Here is a 15,787-nt window from a genome sequence, read left to right as displayed (position 1 = left end):
ACAAATGGTCAAGGAGTCTATCAAGGCAGGCTAGACCAAAGAATGGGACTCGAGGGGATAAATGCAAAGGCGGTCACTTGCTAGTCACTCTTGTCTCCTTCCCACCATCCCGCACTGTGTCAGGCATGAATCAGGGGAAGGCAGTTGGCCTGTGATGAGGAGCTCAGATTTGATGAAAAGCACAGAAGGTTCTAATAAAAGTAGATGGTGTTTAAAATAAAAACTGGAGCCTAGCAATTCAAGCCCTGTGGAATCTACGGCAGGAAAATAGTATCATTTTGAGTTTACCAGTTTGTTCATTTCACAAATGTTTGGGCATGGAATTGCTGCATAAATCTTCAACTTCTATTTAAGCTTCCATCTGCCTAATAAAAGCATCTCCACCAAGGACAGCTTGACATGTGCTGCTTCCTGTAAAATCTGAGTCCTGGTGCAAACCAAAGTGTTCATTCCACAGTTACCAAGGGGAGCAACCCTGTTGATGAGGAGGTGGGAGGTATCTCCTGCTTGTGCCTCTGAAAAGGGTGTGCCAGGCCAATACTGGCCTTAAATATCCCTGCTATCCATTCAGTAAACATATTCCAAATGCCTCTTGTGCTAGTAAAAACCTATAAACATAATATACTTTATTACTAATATACAAATAGGTAATTTTCTTGCATTCAGCAGATGTTTAACACATTTTCTAGATGAATGATTCAATTAAGTGAGTGAATTTATGACTTGTCAACAAAAAAGATTTTGCTGCCAAAGCTGGGCATTGGCAAGAGGCACTGTCAATGTTGGCATGGCTCCTCCTAGAGGAATACTTATTCTTATAAATTACTTGCCACCTTCGAGCACATTGCTTCTGCCAGAAACTCATTTTCACTGTGAGAGAAGTGCTAATATGGTTCTGGTTTTACAGATAGGCAACTGAGTCTCAGAAAGAAAATAATCGGCCTAAATCACACAGAAAGGACCAAATTAAGACCCAAACCCATTTCTGTTTGACTCAGAACTCTATGGACTCAACTACTACTCACTGCAGCCTCTTAGAACACAAGCTTGTTACTTTTCATCACTGGAGAAGGGACAAGATGCACACTCACACCGGTATACTGGTTCTCCTTCATGAAGCCCTATCACTCTCATTCTATTTTAGGGCTTTTCTGGGGAAATTAGATATACTTGGATATATTGAAATCCTAAATCCAGAAGAATACAAGCAAGTAGACTAGCCTTCAGGTACACATCTCCTGAATGACTCCTATCACTTTCACCTTTTCTTTCCCTGGTATTAGCTACCTATGTATTCCGTATGCCAATTTCCAATCCTGTCCTGTCATTACCACTGATTCCAAACATGCCTTTTGCTGCTTCCTTGGAGGATGAGGAGGAGGAACAATGATTCATTATTCATTTGCATAAGACCTTGCCAAGGATAGGATCAAAGATGCAAACTGGTAAATTAGCCAAACACACACTACATTCTGAAGGCAAGAACACTTTTGGAGTGTGTAGGAGAAGGCAGTAAACATCTCTGTTCTCCGGTATTTTTTCCAGGAATAAGCTCATTCTTTTTTTTTTTTTTCATTTATTTTTATTAGTTGGAGGCTAATTACTTTACAACATTGTAGTGGTTTTTGTCATACATTGACATGAATCAGCCATGGATTAGGAAAATGGTTTGATTAATAGGGTGTGGGGCCAACACATTCAAATACAGGTAAGTCAGGCACCAGAGAGCATATAGGTTGGGCCAGACACAACATTTGATAGAATTTTAGTAAGAAACAAATTTAAAAACATCACTCCCTACTTTAGTTTACATCCTCTGAATATTTTTTCTTTGATATATCTATCACGTAGAATCTATGTGATTGTGTTTGTACATTCTGTGAAGTTTGAATCAAATGTTAAAGGAAGAAGAAAATGGCCTTCCTCAATAAAGTTGATAACAGTATAATCATTCATCATGCGCTAATTAGCTAACTCTCACTCTAAGTCGCTCAGTTTTGTCCAGCTCTTTGCGACCTCGTGGACCATAGACCACCAGGCTCCTCTGTTCATGGAATTCTCCAGGCAAGAATAAGGCAGGCACAAGTGGGTAATCCAGGGCCTATTAGACTAGGGACATGTTTTTTTAAAGGGGTCAATGTTACAAAAAGAAGAAACATCAGAGTTTATAACATTTAAAAATCCACACTAAAATTCATTTTTGAGCTCAAAAAAGAAAAAAAAAATCTCCTAAATGATGATTTCCATGTAGCAACTGAAGCTGAGTAAAAAGTGCCCCTGTCAATAGAACATACATCATCCAGGTCAATGATATGCCCAGCCTGGTGAACAAATTATCCTGAAAGAATTTGAGTTTATAGCCTCTGATGCCAAAAAGTTAAGAACTTCTAATTATTCTCCATGTGGGGAGAAGACAAAAATCTTCAGAATTTCCTAATAACCTGAGGAGATTTTACACCATAAGTTTTCTCACATATCTACCCTTGCCACATTAACTCCCTCCTATGTTAGAATTACCTCCATAAAGTGAGTCATTTCCTTCGGATTGATGGGCAAAGACTGAGAACATCTTTAGATACTTGAGTCAACTAAGAAAAGAGTGAACTTGAACATACTCAGAATATTTATTTCAAGGATCACTGAATAAAGTTCAATCTCCACTATTGGTTTACACTGGCAAAGATGAGTTAAGATGATTCGTGAGCATTTGGGGGCTGATTATAACAATGGAAAAGTAACCTCTGCCTAATGAATGAGTCAGAGTGATTGTGTGGAAAGTTTTCTAACACAAGGAATGTTTTCTCTCATAGAATCTTTTGTATTCCAAAACATACAACAGATAAACAAGTTTCTTTGCTTGAATATGAGGAGGGTTCGCCCATGTCTTTTGGAACATTCACACAATGCCTGCTGCTGCTGCTAAGTCGCTTCAGTCCTGTCCGACTCTGTGCGACCCCATAGACGGCAGCCCACCAGGCTCCTCTGTCCCTGGGATTCTCCAGGCAAGAACACTGGAGTGGGGTGCCATTGCCTTCTCCAACCCAATGCCTAGGGCACAACAAATAAGAGTTTGAGAACCATGGAAAAAGATTATACATTATCATTTTAGGTTAATTATCAGCTTTTGATATCCATAATTCACTGATACTGGAATAGCATTTGTTTCTCATAAAGTCCTCTTAGTAGCCATATCACCTCTGGCAGGTAAAGTTTTTGAACCTCTTATTTTATAAAATAAGAATAATAAAATGTGACAGTAATACACATACACAAAGTGTGTGTATGTTGTTTGCATTTGGGGTCCAATCCTTTCCTGTCAACACCCTATTAGATTCAGACAAAGCTGGTTTCATTCCCCAGATCCAAAGGTGACACAGACACAAGCTATGACACAGACATAAAAAAAATATCACACCCAGAAACTTTTGGTGAAGTGTTGCTTTTTCTGGGTTACTGAGCAATAGAATGCATGGGGAATAGATGGGGAGACAGTGGGAACAGTGTCAGACTTTAGTTTTTTGGGCTCCAAAATCACTGCAGATGGTGACTGCAGCCATGAAATTAAAAGACGCTTACTCCTTGGAAGGACAGTTATGACCAACCTAGATACCATATTAAAAAGCAGAGGCATTACTTTGCCAACAAGGTCCATCTGGTCAAGGCTATGGTTTTTCCAGTGGTCATGTATGGATGTGAGAGTTGGACTGTGAAGAAAGCTGAGTGCCGAAAAATTGATGCTTTTGAACTGTGGTGTTGGAGAAGACTCTTGAGAGTTCCTTGGACTGCAAGGATATCCAATCAGTCCATCCTGAAGGAGATCAGTCCTGGGTGTTCATTGGACGGACTGATGCTGAAGCTGAAACTCCAATACTTTGGCCACCTCATGTGAAGAGTTGACTCATTGGAAAAGACCCTGATGCTGGGAGGGATTGGGGGCAGGAGGAGAAGGGGACGACAGAGGATGAGATGGCTGGATGGCATTACCGACTCGATGGGCACGAGTTTGAGTAAACTCCGGGAGTTTGTGATGGACAGTGAGGCCTGGTGTGCTGCGATTCATGGGGTCGCAAAGAGTCGGACACGACTGAGCGACTGAACTGACTGACTGACTGACTGAGAATGTATTGAATTAGCCAAAATGCTTGTTTTGGTTTGTCCACAGGATGTTACAGAAACATTGGGATGAACTTTTCGACCAACCCAACAGAAGACCCAGAGCTATTTGCAGGCATCTTTGCTGCTATGTGATAACAGGCTACCTGAAAATGATGCCAAAAGAGATCAAAGTAGAGCACAGGAAAAAGAGAGAAACCTCTTTGCTTTTTATTGCCATACCTAGATTATCCCAGACTTTGTGAAATTAGACAAGCTAATGTATTTTCTTAATTTAAAAGCTAATCCACTTTGAGTTTTCTTTCATTTATAACTGAAAGAGTGTTAATAATAAGGTCTTAACTATGGAGTGACTCTAAAGATTTAACTAAAACATGTCCATGAAAACAATGTGAAATGTGCTAGCATTAGGTTCTTCAAATCACCATTTCAGCATATTCCATCATTCTCATTCAAAAGGAATTTCCATCTTTTACCATCAAATGGCATACTATTTCTGATTCAAGGTGAGTCAAACATTTCGGAGAAGGCAATGGCAACCCACTCCAGTACTCTTGACTGGAAAATCCCACGGACGGAGGAGCCTGGTAGGCTACAGTCCATGGGGTCACTAAGAGTCGGACACGACTGAGCGTCTTCACTTTCACTTTTCACTTTCATGCATTGGAGAAGGAAATGGCAACCCACTCCAGTGTTCTTGCCTGGAGAATCCCAGGGACAGGGGAGCCTGGTGGGCTGCCGTCCATGGGGTCGCACAGAGTTGGACACGACTGAAGCGACATAGCAGCAGTAGCAAACATTTTGTCCACTATGCAATTTTTTTTCTTTTTCTTTTTTTGCTGACAAGTCACAGTTATTTTAATGTCAAATCAGTCTATAATGTATAACTATTTACAAACAACAGCAGTTCTTCAAACACACAGTATGAAAATTCACCATCAATGTTTGCCACCAACAAGTCAGGCAAAGATGCCAGGTCATTGGTATTTTTCAGATGACATTTGACTTGCTTAATGCCCAAAGCTGTCTGGGTTTCTGGAGCATGAAAAGTTTATTAGCAGGATTTGACTACATTTTAAAACATAGAAATGGGCAAAATCAGGAAAAGGAGCATGAGAAGTAATCTGAAAAAAAAAAGACTAAGACTAAATCAGATTACTTCAAGGGTAGATTGCGAGCTATGAGAAATAATTTAAAATGTAATAGAGACGCAGACACAGAGAAAGGCCTTGTGGACACAGCAAGGGAAGGAGAGGCAGGATGAATTGAGACGGTAGCATTGACTTATATTTGCGTGTGTGTGTGTGTGTGAGTGAGTGTGTGTGTGTGTATGGATATAAACACCACCATGTGCAAAGCAGATAGCTAGTGGGAAGCTGCTGGACAACACAAGGAGTTCAGCTTGGTGCTCTGCGATGACCTACCAGGGTGAGATGGGGGACGTGGAGGGAGGCTCAAGAAGGAAGGGATATATGTACACACATAGCTGATTCACACTGTTACACAGCAGAAATGAACACAACACTGTAAAACAATTATCTTCCAATTTAAAAATATATAGTATGATTAAAAAAAACATGGAATTTTTTGTAAATAAGTAACAGAAGTAAAATAGAGTCTACTTATTTAAAAAGAAAAAAAATGTAGGAAATTGTATCATGGAAGCTAAGGGATAAGACTTTTAGGAATTTCAAATGTTACAGAAAACATACAGAGAGATCAAGATGGGGGGAAATAGCCACTGGATTGGTGAACTCTGCTTGAGCATATTCAGTACAGTTAAGCAGGGGAAAGAAGATTGGCATGGGAAAAAAGTGAGATAAATAAGTAGAGGCAGTGATTACTAACTTTTTCTTTTTGCAAGTTTAGAGATGAGAACCAAAGGGAAGAATTTCATTAGAATGAGAAAATTGAGTTAAAAAATAACTGAGTGAAAATTGATCCATGCTCATATTATCCTATTTTTTTACACATAATACAATTAAACTAAAAACTTGAAGGTCAAAACAGCCTCTGGACTGACCTGATAATTCATGAGTTAAATAGACTATATGTTTCTTGAAGGTAGTGACAATACCTTCTAATCCTTTGAATTTTCCATGATACCCAGCTCTGTGAATGGGACAAGGGAGCCATAGGGTTGAAATAATCATGTGAACAAGCAAAAATGTTAGTCTTGTCACAGTTCATTAAAAACATTTCAGATTATTTCATGCCTTTTGTACAAGAAATATAAATCATTGACCAAATAAATTGGACTCTTCCAGTCTTCAACAGACAAAATAATCCAGAAGAACATAAAGAATAGTCAGTTATAATAGTAATGTAATGGTTATTGTCTCAAATTGATTTAACAGTTATTTTAAAAAATAAGCAAAAGAAAAAGGTGTTCTTTTAAAGGAAGGAGACTATTAAGTAATGAAACAAATTCTGAAAGAACTTTGTCTTCAGGTATCTAGAAAATAATAAACTTGTAACTAGTTAGCATGAAATTTACAAAATCTGTCTGCTCTTCTAATTGAAATACTGAGTTTATGTCTGAAGAAAGGGGTTATAGGGCTTGTATACTACCGGTTTTAATAAAGCAGTAGATAAGAAAACAATTACAAATCTGAATGCAAATCTTCCTTAGCAATCCCAATCTAGATGCCCACACTGTCTTAGGTCAGATTCTTGGTAGCAGAGCTTACAGGGTACATGTGAAGAGTGTTTATTAAAGAAGTGCTCCCAAGGAGACTGGTAAAGAAATAAGGAAAGCAGGATAGGGAAAAGGAGAAGACGCCAAGAAAGGATGGATTTTCACTAAGTCCCAACTTCAGTCAGGATGCTTTAGTACTGCACTGGTCAGTTATTAGTACAAATTATTAGTCAGTTATTAGCACAATTAGTTATTAGTACAAGCCACTGATGGTAGGCAGGCAAACAGGCAGTAGGTAAATCTCCAGGCAGAAATGCAGAGGTGGTTGGGTCCAATAGCTCAAGGGTAATCTTCTAAAGATAGTTGAAGGTTCTACTGTAGCAGCAAAATACACAGAAGTGGGGTGATGTGTGTGTAGCACCAGTGTAAGTGATCAAAGGCGATTGGAGAGACCACCCATATAGCTCATACTCTAGCTAGCTATATCTTACTTTTTATACTTTGAGATATACTTCATTTACAATATTAGTTTCAGGTTTACAACCCAGTGATTTAAAAATTTTACTGCTCATACTCTATTTAAAGTTATTATAAAATATTGGCTACATTCCATGTTCTGTACAATATATCCTTATAACTTATTTTATTCATGAGCTAGATACTTTCAGATTGGTTTACTCTATTAGAAAAGATGGAAAGCCAAAACCTGTTATTTCCCAGATTTCCTTGCAGCCAAAGTTCTGTACTAGAAATAGATTGTATGAGATTTGGACAGTGGAAATGAGGTGGTGAAATCCTCCTGCAGCTGTTGAATATCGTTGCTATCTAGGAGGGTCATAAAAACATAAGTGTTCCCTGAGCTATATTGTGAAATACATTTTCCAGCTTTGTACAGGTCAAAAAGCAGTTCAGAGCACCAAAAAGAGCAAAATGCTTAGTAAATGTAACCGAGGTGAAAGACCTGGAAACTGACAACTATGAAACATTGATAGAAGAAATTAAAGGAGCCACAAATAAATGGAAAGACCTTGTGTTCACAGATGAAGATTTCATATTGTTAAAATGTTCATACTATCCAAAGCAATCAATGAATCCAATGCAATACCTGTCAAAATCCCAATGGCATTTTTTTGCTGAAATTGAAAAAAAAAAAAATCCCAAAACTGATATGGAATTTCAAAGTACCTCGAATATTTAAAATGATCATGAGAAAGAAAAACTAAACACTTCATATTTCCGGATTTCAAAACATATTTCAGGGACTTCCCTGGTGGTTCAGTGGTTAAGAATCTGCCTTGCAGTACAAGAGATGTGAGCTCAGTCCCTGGTCAGGGAGCTAAGATTGCACAGGCCACGGGGCAAGTAAGCCCCCATGCCACAGCTAAGACCCAACACAGCCAAATAAATAAATATTTTTTAAAAAACATATTATAAAACTACCTTAGTCAAAATGGTATAATACTGGCATATAGATCAGCTGAACAAAATAGAGTGAACAGGCATAAATTCTCACATGTATGGTGAAATTATATTCAACATGGATACCAAGAATACTAAGTATAGTCTCATCAAAAAAAGGTATTGGGAAAATGGAATGTCTACATGCAAAAGAATGAAGCTGGACACTTACCTTATACCATATATAAAAATTAACTCAAATTGGATTAGAAACCTAAATGTAAAACCCAGAACTGTAACATGGGATAAAAGCTTTATAGCCTTGCATTTTTGACAATGATCTCTTGGCTATGACACTGAAAGCATAAATAACATAAAACAGACAAATGGGACCTCATCAAACTGAGACGGTCTACACAGCAAAGGAAACAACCAACGGAGTGAAAATGCAACATATGGAACGGGGCAAAACATTTCCAAACCAGATACATGAGAAAGGGTTAATATCCAGAATATTAAAGAATTCCTACAACTTAACAAAAATAATAACCTGCTTTTTTACTTGCCAAAGGACTTGAATAGACATTTCTCCAAAGAAAATATATAAATAGCCAACAAGCATATGAAAAGATGTTCCAAATCACTGATCATCAGGAAAATACACATCAAAACCACAATGAGAAATAACTTTATACCTGTTAGAATGTTCGGTAGCAACAGAAAACAAGTGTTACAAAGAATGTGAGGAAACTGGAACACTTGTCCACTGTCGGTGGAAATGTAAAATCATGTAGCTGCTATGAAAAGCAGTATGGAGGTTCTTTCAAAAATTAAAAATAGAGTTACCATATGATCTAGTAGTCCTACTTCTAGATATATATCCAAAAGAATTGAAAATAGAATCTCTAAGACATATTTGCACACTCATGCTCATTGCAGCATTATTTGTAATAGCCAAGAGGTAGAAGCAACCTAAATGTCCAATAGCAGATGAATGGACAAAGAAAGTATAGCATATACATATAATAGAATATTCTTTAGCCTTTAAAAAATCCTGTCATATGCTACAACAGGAATGAAATTTGAGAATATTATGATAAGAGAAAGAAGCCAGTCACAAGAAGACACATACTGCATGATTCCTCTAATATGAGGTGTCTAAATCAGCCAAACTTAGAAACAGAAAGTACAGTGTGCTTACCCAGGCTGGTGCAAAAGGAATTGTTCAATGGATACAGAATTTCTGTTCTGCAAGATGAGAAAGCTCTAGATATCTGTTGCGAAAGAATGTGCACATAGTTAGCATTATTGCACTGTACATTCAAAATGGTCAAAATGATAAATTTTACATTATGTGTTTTCTACCACAATTAACAACAACAATGAAAAAAGCAGTGGTGGTGGCAGAGGCTACTTGTGCTGACTTTCCTACTCCTGGATCGAATCTTTAGTGTCCATTCTCTAGGTTCTCCCCATGGACAGAGGAGCCTGGCAGGCTACAGGTCCATGGGGCTGCAAAGAGTCAGACATGACTGAGCACGCTCGCTTTTTTCTAGGTTCTAGTGTGAAGAATTTTGGCTGCTGGGCATCAGAGTCTCAAAAGTGTTCCTGAGAAACAGCGGTTCCCATACTTTAGTGCAATGCACACAAGTCACTGGGAAAATTTATTAAAACCAGATTCTGGGTTGAGTTAGTCTGGGATCGGACTTGAGATAAACAAGCTCACAAGTGACTCAATGCTTCTGGTCCCCAGACCACACTTTCAAGCTCTAAGATCAGGTCTGTGTGCTTCTGGAAGTTGAGAACCTATTTTTTCAATCCTTTGATTTTACAAGCAACTTATTGCCTGTACTAAATCTCTTCCTAGTTAGAGTACTCAAGGTGGTTTTTACCTCCTGATTGAATTTTGAATAAGCTGCAGACAACTGTTCAGCTAATTCGTTTAACAAATATTACTGAGACTGTATAATACACCAAAGTCTACTCTAAGAGCTAATGCAAGAGTGGTAAGCAAAACAAGCAAGATCTGTGTTTTTATGAAGCTTGCATAATATTGATGAGAGACAGTCAGCAAACAAAAAGATCACATAGTGAAAAATGCTCTGAGGTAAAAGGCTGCTAGTTTTATCAGGGAAATTGGCTTAATCAATCTCTCAATCTGATGAATATATGCAGGGATGCATGAGGCTTAGAGAAGGAACAAAATAAGCCTATGTGGTTCTCACACTAAAAGGACCAATCAATTACATCCGTAAAAGGCCCAGATTTGACATGTCAGGAGAGAAAGGCCAGGTACGTATCTCCTTCACCCCCAACATATTAGTCAGGTGAATTAAGTCCTAGGAAACTTGGCTTAAACAACCAGGCAACCCAGCAGATGGATCACAAGGCTTTTTTGTCTGGTGAAACCTTTACAGTTGAAGAGAATGGGTAGCATGATAATAAAGTTAACACAGAGCAAGAAAGAAGGGCGAAAAAACAGAAGTTAAAAAAGGATGGAGGAAGAGGAGGAGTCATTCAAAAAAGGATGAAGATTCAGAAAAAAGAAAAGGAAATGACTTTCTGCAAGTCATGAAGCTCCATCTACTGATCAAAGAAAGTTTTGCCTTATGTTTTTATAGAATCTTCTCTTCCATGACATAGAAAAAATGACCCGACAATATAAATAGGATTTGGTGTCCGAGTCCCCTACACTTCACCGCTGAACATGTAACCTTAGGTAAGCCACGACTTCAGTGAGCCCCAGGGGATGAACCATCACAGCCATACCTTCTAGAGAGGATTTTAGAAAGTGTTATTAATAGTTAAAGTGGCAAGTGTGGAACCTATGACAAATACGAGGACTCACTAGGGCACACGTGCCGTTTACTCTCCTGTCATTTGTCACTTTGAGGTAATATTTTTTGAGCAGATATTGGCTCTAGGAGAAGGGTCAATTTTGTACTCTGGGCAATCAAAGCAGGGTTCCAATCCACATTGTTCTCACTCTCGCCCACCTGAAATCCCACTGCAGATATAGCACAGTGTAGCACTTTTAGGTTTTTTTAATAGTCACAAATGGAATATAGTTAACTTTTATTGATTATATTTCATCTTATTTCAAAAGTGTTTCAAGATTGCTTAAAAAGCTATACACAGTAAGTGAACATATAAACTTAAAATTGATATAGTATGAGAGCAGAAGGAAAACCAGGAATAAGGACATTAAATTAAAAAATGAGATTAAAAAATTAATATCAGTATGGTCCTCATATTTTTTTCTTTGAGCTTTCTGACAGTTAAATGTATGGCTCACCATTTTCTAAACTGGGAGATTGTCTACAAATGAGAACTAAACAATGACCTACTAGAAGGAAAGCCACTCTTAGTTCTAAGATCAGAAGTGAAAACCTTGCTACAAAGAACACTGCAAGAAATGGTTCATATCCTTAAGACAGACACAATGGCAGGTCTTATCATCTTCAGTGTAGCCTGATGTATCACACTGAAATCCACTCAATAAAATCAATTCTGGGGTGACGGCAGGTGGTGGGGACAGTACTTCCATGCGTATTGGGATTACTTGTCACACTCCATGAGATATTTTAAAGTCATATAAAGGCACTTAGTGGGGAGAAGAAGAATTTTGCAGTTAGACAGTTCTGGATTTAAATTCCATCTCCACTACTAAATAACTTTGTGTTCTTAAGCAATTTTGTAATGCTGCTGAGCCCCATTTTTCTTTCTTTAAAAAGAGGAGTAGGCACCACTTTCTAGGATTAAATGATACATAGGAAAGCAGTGAGCATGGTGTGAGGCACACTTTGTTCATTTTCTTTCTTTCTTCTTATTCTCCACAATCCCCAGCACAACCTTCCACAAATAGTTGACATTCAATAAACACTTGCTCAGGGATTTCCCTGGGGGTCTGGTGGTTAAGACTCCACATTTCCACTGCAGGGTGTGTGGGTTCAGTCCCTGGTGGGGGAACTAAGATCCCATACACCTGGGGGTACAGCCAAATAAATAAAATGATATAAGAAATTTTAAAAAACACTTGCCCAGCTGCCCTCAAGCCTCTAAGATACCCTGATACGATTCTGTCCCTGAGGCCCAGAGTGACTCAAAGAAAAATACCTTGGACTATCCTACAAATTTAGATTGTTTGAAATAAGATTGTCCAATTTTTCTTAAACCTCAATTCAATGCAGGCAATGCTGAATATTTCAGGGACCAGGTGGGAGGCAGTTTCTGAAAGGTCCCCCAGTGATCCTCACCCCCTGATACTCAAGCCCTTGTGGAAACCTGAGTGCGAGCTATCCCCTGTGGTTTTTCTCCACTGAATAGAATAAAAACAAGGTGAGGGGTTATCACTGAGATTAGGTTACAGATGGCTGACTTCCATTTCTCACTCTCTCATCTGCTTGCTTTCATGAAGCAAACTGTTCAATACTCTAACCTGCCCCTGGAGAAGACCCGCATGGCGAACTGAGGGACACCTCTGACCAACAGCCTGAATCCTGCCAACACATGGGTGAATTTGGAAATGAATTTTTTTCCTGGTGGAGTCTTTAGAGTATTTAGGTACCTGCAGCCCCAGTCAGCATCTTGATTGCACACCGGGAGGAACCATAATGCACGTGACCCAGTTCAGCTGTATTCAGATCCCTGATTCACAGAAATCAGACATGATCAAGTGTGCATTGCTTTAAGTTGCCACATTTTTATGCATCAATAGATAATACAGGTCCTTTACTCCAGTGGAGCCCAAACCCGAGATTTCCTTGACTTCTACCGGGGACAAGATAATCTCAGACAAATGATAGTAGGAAAACAACACAGTACCTCAAAACTAATCCATAATCTCTAATCATTTTTTTTTAAATTAACTTTTGTTGGAGTGTAGTTGCTCTACAGTATTTTTGTGCTACTTTCTACGGAACAGCAAGACTCAGCCATATGTATACATATATCCCCTCTCTTTTGAACTTCCACCTCATTCGGTTACTGCAGTGCATTAAGTAGAGTCTCCTGTGCTATACAGTAGGTTCTCATTAGTCATGTATTTTATATGTAGTATCAATAATATATATGTGTCAATCTCCTAATTGCCCCCATCTCCCTTTCCCAGTTGGTATCCATATATTTGTTCTCTACATCTGTATCTCTATTTCTGCTTTGCAAATAAGATCATCTATACCATTTTTCTAGATTTAACATAAATATGTTAATATAAGATATCTATTTTGAATTTAGCTGGTGTCTAAGGCAGTAGGGAAGCTCTGTGGTTAGGTTTAGAGGCCCCGCTGACCTTGAATTCATAGGTGTCTAATGTTGGACTAGTAGGATTTAGTCTTTCCATTTTGAGTGGTCTTCAAGCTCTTCTCTCCTTAGAGATGCCTGCAAAGTCATTATAAGGCAGCTCTAGCGCCACAGGCCTTAAATAGAAAATAGCATTATTATTAGCCAAATGCATAGAATTCCAGATATTAATAAATCAATCCTCAAGGCTAATCTATAGAACAATCTGGGAAGTACAAAGTTTTCCATTGAGAAGTTTGGTATACTTCAGTAAATTAAGTTTCCCTGCCAACTGTTTCTCTCCTTTTCAGTGAGGCCTGAAATGAAGCATCTACACATTCTTCTGGCAATTTGTTTCCACCCTATCCCATGTGCACTGGCTCCACACACACACACACACATAACACACACATACACACACAACACACACACATATATACATACACAGTTGGAATTTCCAACAGTAACAAAGATGAATTGGCCAAAATGACATTGTTTTTGAGTAAACTAGATGCAAATTGCTCCATCAAAAATAAAAGAATTACAATCCTTGCCCCTTGCCAAAGGTGTCATAACCCTGTGTACCATCTTGATCTCTAAGTCATGTCCAGGCACACATATTGTTTCCTAGATGCAGATATAACAGCCTATTGCACAGAAGAGAGTGGGGTGGAGTTTCACCACATCAAGCAAGTTAGTTTGTGACATGAAAAACATAGTGTGGGCTGAAATGTCAAAGATGCAGGGTCAACATTCACCAGCCGAGACCACAAACCAGGAGTGAACAGAAATGCTCCAGCTGCCCCCGGCTCAGTGTTGCCCTGGAAGAAAGGAATCTACCGGATCCTGACAAGGCCTGGAAGTCAGGTGGCTGAGTTTGCATTCTCTGGCTCAGCAGCTGGCTTCCTTTGTTTGAGAAGACTTGCATCCCTCCCAAACAGGTTAGGCATAAATTTAACTCTTCATTAAATAAGGGCAAAATCTCAACTTTACCTAGTTATAATTTCCAAATTATGTAGAAAATTTTAGATATTCATATTTGTAATGCTATAGCTTGCCAACACATAGGCATATCCTTCTTGCTGCATCCTAGAAGCATTGCCTGGGCTACATCTCCATTTACTGATAAGAGAAATCAAGCACAGAGAAGTAGTCTAAGTGCTATACTTGAACCCCAAGATTTGGCTCAGTCACTCACTAACTGTGTGATGCTGGCCAGTCACTTAAACGCTGTCACTAAAACTAAAGGTAAATACTGCCCCTGTGTTTGTAAGGGTTCTATGTAAAGTTCTGTAGAGACTTTAAGGCAAACACAAATGTGGTCTATATGATTACTAAGCATAGTTCAAAAAATTAAGTAGAGGAGTCAAGAATGGTCTCTGAACTCCTTGCTACTCAAAGTGTGATCTATGGAGCAGCAGTAGCAACAACCGCAGGAAGGAAGCTTGTTAAAAATGTGAATTTCAGTCTGTAGCCCAAAACTTCTAAATCAGAGATGTGCGCGTCAACAAAGCTGCCAAGTGGCTCCTATGCACATGAAAGTTGTGAAGCACAGCCTTTACATCAGTCTCAGAGTTGATCATTCTTCCCGAGCAGACTCTCAGGAGCCATCCAAACAGACCAGGGGGGTTCACTCCTGAACCTTCCCCCATCTCCTTTCTCCATCCTCCAAAGAGCAATGTTTCAGAGTAGATATTGGTTTACTTAAGAGTGTGGGCAGGGAGTGAGTGGACAATCATCTAATATAGGCTAACCTTATTTTTTAAATTATTATTATTATTATGGATTATAAACCTAATGCATGTAGAAAATATTTTTTAAAAGAGAAAATATTTAGGAAAAAACCTTATTATTTCCCAGTTAACATTTAGAGGTATTTTATTTGATTTTCCTTCATCAGTCAGTTCAGCTCAGTCACTCAGTCATGTCCGACTCTTTGTGACCCCATGAATCGCAGCACGCCAGGCCTCACTGTCCATCACAAACTCCCAGAGTTTACTCAAACTTATGCCCATCGAGTCGGTGATGCCATCCAGTCTTCTCATTCTCTGTCGTCCCCTTCTCCTCCTGCCCCCAGTCCTCCCAGCATCAGGGTCTTTTCCAATGAGTCAACTCTTCACATGAGGTGGCCAAAGTATTGGAGTTTCAGCTTCAGCATCAGTCCTTCCAATGAACACCCAGGACTGATCGGATCTCCTTGCAGTCCAAGGGACTCTCAAGAGGCTTCTCCAACACCATAGTTCAAAAGCATCAATTTTTTGGTGCTCAGCTTTCTTCACAGTCCAACTCTCACATCCATACATGACCACTGGAAAAACCATAGCCCTGACCAGACGGACCTTTGTTGGCAAAGTAATG

General features: G+C 39.0%; 1 long non-coding RNA gene across 1 annotated transcript in view; it reads right to left on the bottom strand.

Moving 5' to 3' along the window:
• The window catches only part of LOC133042276 (uncharacterized), a 129,861-nt gene that overhangs the window by 55,299 nt on the left and 58,775 nt on the right, over positions 1-15,787 (bottom strand). The window contains exon 3 of the long non-coding RNA XR_009689465.1: positions 9,351-9,423. This is a non-coding gene — a long non-coding RNA (uncharacterized LOC133042276). The remainder of the gene's footprint in view (positions 1-9,350; positions 9,424-15,787) is intronic.

The sequence above is a fragment of the Dama dama genome, chromosome 21, assembly GCF_033118175.1.
Source record: "Dama dama isolate Ldn47 chromosome 21, ASM3311817v1, whole genome shotgun sequence".
Taxonomy (NCBI): Eukaryota; Metazoa; Chordata; class Mammalia; order Artiodactyla; family Cervidae; genus Dama; species Dama dama.
The sequence above is the reverse complement of the archived record's forward strand: the minus strand, read 5'-3'. Positions and strand labels throughout refer to the sequence as shown.